At 42.6% G+C, this 6,965-nt stretch overlaps 1 long non-coding RNA gene across 1 annotated transcript; it reads left to right on the forward strand.

The window, feature by feature from the left end:
* The first annotated feature begins 277 nt into the window (after positions 1 to 277).
* Positions 278 to 5,749, forward strand: LOC309817836. The gene is made up of 3 exons (XR_014296272.1): positions 278 to 416; positions 2,596 to 2,659; positions 3,696 to 5,749. It is a non-coding gene; the product is annotated as an uncharacterized lncRNA (long non-coding RNA).
* The last annotated feature ends 1,216 nt before the right edge of the window (positions 5,750 to 6,965 follow it).

The raw sequence follows: 6,965 nt of genomic DNA on the forward strand, positions 1-6,965 counted from the left end.
TGGGGTTCGCCGGAGACGCCGGGTTGCTCCGCGTTGCCAGGTTACCGAGCGCGTGCCCCGCGCCCGCTCTTCCGCCCGGGCCGCCCTCGGCGCTGCCTGAGCCGTGGTGCGGGCTGCGCGGGGCGTCGGTTCCGCGGAAGCCTGGGTAGGGCGCTGCGTGCGGGACTCTCGTCGCTCGTGGACGGGGCGCGAGCGCGCGGCGGACGTAGGGCGCCGACCTGGGGCTCCCCGGCGCTCCGGCTCCGCTCAGGGCGCCCGCTCAGGGGCCTCCGGCGCGAGGCCCCCTTTCTGGTCAAGATGGCGGCGCCCAGGCGGGCCGCGCCGAGGTGAGCTGGAGCTGGGCCCGGAGAGCGACGAGTCTGCCACGCCCAGGACTTGGACCCCGGGCTGGTCTCCAGTCTCCCGGGGAGCGGCGGGTGAGTGGACGCGGCCGCGCGTAGGTCCTTCTCGTGGGGTGGTCAGCTCTCCGTGCGTCCGCAGACTTCTTTCCTCTGATAGTCAGATCTGGGGTGGCCCAGGTTGGAGGCGAGGGTGCTTGATTGGGGAAACCTGAGGGGTTTAAGGACTCTGTTGGGATCGTTTCAGACCCCAGCAAGAAGCTGAGCAAGTTTCCTCCTGACTCTCTTCCCGGCTAAGTTTTCTCCCTTCTCTGAAGACGCTAGCTTTTCTGAATCACTTTGTTCCCCGGGGGGATACAGTTGGTGGTTCTGACCGTGGAACGTAGGACCCGGCGCGGGGAAGCCTGAGCTGGTTCTAGTTACTTTGTTTGCAAAGCACTTGTCTTGTCTTTGGAATCTTTGTGTATGTAACCAACGTTGGGAAGAGCCAGCGTTTTCTCCTCCAAAATACTGCGAGGGGTAACTTTATACGTAAGAAACAAGTGGGCGTTCACATCCATCTCTTTTCCAACCACTGAGCCTTGGTTGTGTTTCCTTTCTTTAAGTTTGTCTCGTTTTGAAGTGATAACAAAAACAAACAAAAAAGACCATAGCCAATTACACAAAGTATACTCTAGTCTCAGTCCTGCCATTAATTAGCTATGTTACCTTAAGTCGTTTAATTTTTCTAGGCCTCATTTTTCTCATGTGATGTTTTTTCTTTGAAAAAGTATAGTTTCTAGAAGTCTCTAATCTCTGTGTCATAGTTCAGCTTGGAGAAAACCTGTTCTTATCCAAACTCCATGACATTGTATTTCCAGCTCCAACTTTGGACTTTGAGTGAGTTGGGGGCAACTTTTTAAGGATATTTTCACACAGCTTTTTTAGTTAATATCAGTCTAGCTGACTTGTCATACTCAGACTTTCTCCCATATTCTTTTACCAGTGTGTTCCTTAGTCATATATATGAAGACTGTTGTGGGAAAAATGACCTCCTGGGTCAGCTTACTGCATGGTCATCGACACAGGGCAGGGAGTAAGATTCTGTGGATTTTACAGAAGCAGATACAGGTTTCATTATCCATGTCCTCTCCCCTTTCATCTTAACAAAAACAGCAGGCTTTTCTTGGAGAACTGCCAGATAATGCCATCCTGCCTCCTCACGGCCCCCCCCCCGCCCCCCCCCCCCCCGGGATGAGTCTCCAGGGACTGAACTCCAGTAAAGCAGGTGATTGGCTCATGGGTAGGCATCTGACCTCGGCTAAGTCTATCAGATTCCTCCCCAGGACTTTTCTCTCAGAGAAAAATGGAAGAATTGTCTTTTCTCTCTGGAATTTCTAAGCTGGGGAGATACGACTCTGGGACTCCCAGTTACCATCCAGCACAAGAAGAGACTTTCTGTAAAATAAAGTCTTGCAGAGGTAAGCAGGGCTGAGCGATGGAGAGAGAGCTGGAACCCTGCTGATACTCTGGAACTTCCAGATCCAACTGTATCTGAATATGGCTGCATCCCTGAATTTCTAGTACTTGTTTGTTGAGGTGGTTGTTGTTGTTTGGTTTTTGTTTTTAAATTTCCTTTGACTATTTTGAATTTGTTTTCAGCCATGTGCATTTGAAAGCATCATAGCTAAAAGAGCTAATTTCCTACATTAATGTCAGGTTTGCTGAGTGGCATTCCTTAAGTGAAAAATAATATCCGCTATTTTCTTTAAATAAAATCCTTCTAGCTCAGGTTTGAGATATTCAAAACTCTGCCTCCTACCCCCCTCTTTTCCAACATTTACTATATCACCTTGAAGCATTTGTGACCACATCTTTCCCATCTAGACGCAGGTGAGAGAGAGAGCAAAGACTTCTGATATAAACTGCAACCTATACGCCTCCTACCTGGAAGCTTTAGAACATACTTGATTCTTGTTATTAAAGCAAATCTTTTGTTGTTGTCTCCAGGGCACAGAAGCATTTTCATGGCATAATGGAGTACAAAGTACATTAAGCCTAACTCTACTTCTCACCCTCTTTTACTTTAAATAGGCAGAAAAGAACAATCTCAAACACATTTTCCCAACAAATAAAATACATATACGATTATGTTTAGAAGACGTTTATGCAACATATAGTTAGACTGATTAATTAATGGACCTTTCGCCAATTGGCACAGTAAATATGTATGTTCAATGTGCTTAATTAAAAAGAAGACAATAACATATTTTTACAGGTTGATTATCGGAGAAGAGTATTGTGCCAGCACACTTGATGCTACAGTATTTCATGTTTGACAGGTAATCTTCTTTCAATTATATTTACTGCTAAATGTTTCTTGGATCAAGCTATTAAATTATAAGGTCAAAAGTAAAATGGTATGAAATTACAATGATAAAGGGACACATATCCCACTTTATGAGAATAGAAGTTCTAATTTCTTTTCAATACTACTAGTAGTGACCACAGTACTAATTTGAGCCCTTACTATGAGCCACTGTGCCCATATACATTTAGTTCTTACAGTAGTTCTGCAAAGGGCATGTAATAATCCACACTGTAAAGCTGAAGAAAGTGCTTCTCATAGCTGAAAGTCACATAGCTGGTGAGTGGCAAAGTCTAGATTCAAACTTAGAGTCGTCTGACAATGCCCAGGTTGTTGACCACTATGTACACTGCTCAATTGTTGCACCAATAAAGAAGTGCTTGAAATAATTATAGATTTGCCTACCCTGAAACTGCAGTGATTTAAAGACATCAAAGTTGCCAGTTGCTTAACCACATCTACTTACAGTAAGAAATTACATTTTATTTCATTTCTAAAACAAGATTAATTCTGCAGGCCCATAGAAACTTGAGCACACAAATCCTACCTCCAAATGAAAGATGCTTGTTTTCCACTATTCAACAGATGGCCCTGTACAGAGGCAATAAACATATAGTAGAATTTTCATTCAAATAAATGAGAAGAGAGGTTTCTTCTTGTCCTGATTCAGTGCCCATCATTATGGATTATGATGGCTCGTCCCAAACTTTACTTCATTCACTCCACTCTTTCTACAAAACTCCAGTCATGGAATCCATCATTCAGATATATGTGCAAAGCGAAAGGACTGTATTAATACAGTTGCTGAAAGTCAAGTTGATAGAGCTCAGGAAGTACATCCTAATAAATGCAACATTAATGTTTGTGTGGGCCTTGGAGTGAGGGGTAGAAGAATTTTCAGTTTAATGGAATATTTTGCCTCTTGCTATGAAAGTGCGGCTGAATAGTCTTGTAATTGGTCATTTACAGAATCCTCCATCTCTGGGTTTCATGCTTTCTTTACTCTGCAGCTGTTGATTCCTTCTCTTGTTCTGGATGGAAGATAGCAACGAAGCCACTTCAAAGGGCTCAGCCTGCCTTTTTGTGTTATTGTTTAGATGAAGATATTTCCATTTATTAAAGCACACTATTTAAACATTTTTATCATGTTTCAAACTTGACTGTGTTCTGAAGGTATGAGCACAGGCAGACATAATGGGGGATGTTTTCCAGGAGAGAACATAGACCATACCCTTATCAAAGGAATCATCAGAATTTTCATGTATGGATTGAGAATCAAATTCTGGAGTTAGACCTGAATTTAAATTCATACTCACAACTTATTACCAGTCTCATCTTGATCAAACGGTTACCACACTTCTCATCAATTTCCTTATCTTTGAAAGCGGAATAAGAGAAGTATGCCTGGTGGAGTTACACATAAAGCTCATCTGATAGAATATTCATAAGGATTTTGCACAAAATATACATGGAAATATTTTAGCACCGAGTTCAGCATGCAATTCATCTTCAATACATTTAAGAGCTATTATTTTATTATTATTATGCTATCATTAAATATCACTATTACTTAAATGTCATTATTGCTTAAATTGCTGTAAAACTACCGCAATAACCCATGATGAATTCCCCTCTTCTGTTTCCTTTGTTTAAATGGAAAATATGTATATAAATCTAGACAGAGAACACTTTAGTGATCCTATTCAGTGGAGTGAGAATTTCCATGGCACTGATTAAAACAAATCCTGAATTGCATGGACTTAAGATAGCAGAGAGGGGCTTCCCTGGTGGCGCAGTGGTTGAGAGTTCGTGACCCGATCCGGGAAGATCCCACATGCTGCGGAGCGGCTGGGCCTGTGAGCCATGGCTGCTGAGCCTGCGCGTCCGGAGCCTGTGTGCCGCAACGGGAGAGGCTGCAACAGTGAGAGGCCCGCGTACCGCAAAGAAGAAAAAAACGATAGCAGAGAGGCTGAGAGATTTGAAGTTAGACATCCCCAAGTGTGAATTCTACTGTGACCCTCTTCTAGCTCTAGAACCTTGAGGAAGTTACTTAAACTTTCTGAGCTTTACTACTAGTTTCCTCATCTGTATCTTTTTCAGGACTATTTATCAAGGATCTTCCTGTTCTCTATGCTTGGACGTATCAATGAATAAATTAGACAAGAGCCTTTGCCTGCGTGCTCCTTCTTGTGTGCTTTCTCCCTCCTTACACTCTCGTGTGGAAACGGATGTTATAAATAAATTCTGTGCTTTGTCACAAGTTGATGGGCGCTACGGGATAAGGAAAAGGATGTGAAGCTCACTGAAGAGGCTTGGGTTGGGAGTGCTGGAGGAGTGTACAGGTAGGTTCTGATTTTAAATAGGGTAGTCAGGGTGGATTTTATAAGTTGACATTTGAGCAAAGACTTGAAGTGAGGGAGTTGTCAGAATGTATGATGGGGAGACCACTCCCTGGGAGCAAGAATAACCAGTCCCAAAACTCTAAGGCAGAAATATGCCGGGCAGCTTGGAGGAATATCAAGGAGGCCACCCTGGCTGACTTAGTCAGTGGGGAGGAAGAGACAGCAGGACGGCTGGAGGTCGGATATGTGATGGGATGGATTGGGTAAGTCCTGGGAGGCCATCACATGCATTGTGTCTTTTACTCTAAATGTAGGCAGCCAGGGGCAGGATTTTAGCCGAGGTGTGGCATGAACTGTCTCTTGTTTGAAAAGCATAACTCTATCTGTGGCCTTGAGGATGTGGGGAGAGAGTGGAGTCAGGGAGAATCTCGGGAGGCGACTACAGGATCCTCGAGGTCTATGTTGGTGGCCTGCACCAGGCTGCTAGCGGCTGGTAATTCTCAGAAGTGGCACATTGCGAAGGTTGTGACAGCATTTCGTGGTAGATTGAATGCAAGAATGGAAAGGAAGAGGGGGTCAAGGGTGAATTCGAGATTTAGGGCCTGGGGAACTGGAAAGGTGTGGTTACTGTCACCTAAGATGGAAAAAGTTTGGGGTAGAGCATGTTTGGGGCATTAAAGACCAGTTTTGGAGGTATAAGATTTGAGTTGTTTTCGTGACGTCCAAGTAGAGATGCTGAGTACACAGTTGGATACACAAGTCTGCAGTTCTGAAGAAAGGTCTAAACTAGAGATACACTTTAATACAATGGAGATATTAAGAATAATTACATGGAAGCGCTATTTTAAAGATAAAATGAAGTAATGCAATTAGCACTCTGTCTTCTCAAAACATTTAATAACTGTTAGCTAAAATAATTACCTGAAATGAAAAAATACCTATAGTTTGTTTTGTTGTTTGCAGTAAAAGTGAAGAAAATGTCACAATTATTTTAATAGTATTTGTGACACAGTAGTTTTAGTTAAGACACCATGACTACAAACATTTACAATAAACCTTTCAGTCTCCTACTTTTCACTCTGATAGGGTACTTGGAACCATATTTTGTAAGGTTTAAGTTAGTTGTCATAGGGTACCTCTTTAATTAGAAGTAATTCTGAACTGTCTAGTTCCATGCAGTTTTATATACATATATGTATAATTATTATTTTATGATTTATCAAACTCAGTTGAAAATTTGCATCACTGATATACATTAGAATTTAAGCATTTGCCCAGGTATTCAAGGAAAAAAATGTACTTGTCTTGTAATTTCCATAGGGGTACTTACTTTCACATCTCCCCTTCACTTTGCAATTGCAAACATGGCAGGGGAAATATTACCTTACTGGTCTTTGAGTTCCCCTTAGCTATCTGCAAGTCCTTAAACAGCCTTTGTGGCTTAACCAAAATTCTCTTCCATCTTCATTCCGCTAACAGATATTGGTCTAAGCATGTACTTATACTAAAAAATGCATGACCACGTTGTCTCTACACATCTATAATTTTATGTTAACACTATCATTATGTAAGCTATACTTTAATTGTAATTATAACAGATTTTATGTCAACACACATCCATTTCTAGTGTTCATCTGGTGTTCAAGGGGAGAGCAGCATGTCGTAAATTTTATCAAAATATAACATCTGAAGAATAGAACAGAGGGTAATCGTGTAATTCGGTATTCACTCTAGTTAAGTTCAGTGGAGTTGGCATAATAGAATTAAGATGAAAAAGAAAAGACATCGAGGTACCATGGCTCCCTCTCCTAACACACCCTTTTCGTATCCGAGAGCAGAGACTCAGCACCTTTCTGTACAGAAATGGAGACAGGAAGAGGCCAGAGGATGAATGACAGGCACGAATGAGGTGGAACTTTGAAGAGCAACATGGAAATG

Source organism: Grampus griseus (genome assembly GCF_964374135.1).
Source record: "Grampus griseus genome assembly, contig: HAP1_SCAFFOLD_706, whole genome shotgun sequence".
Classification (NCBI taxonomy): domain Eukaryota; kingdom Metazoa; phylum Chordata; class Mammalia; order Artiodactyla; family Delphinidae; genus Grampus; species Grampus griseus.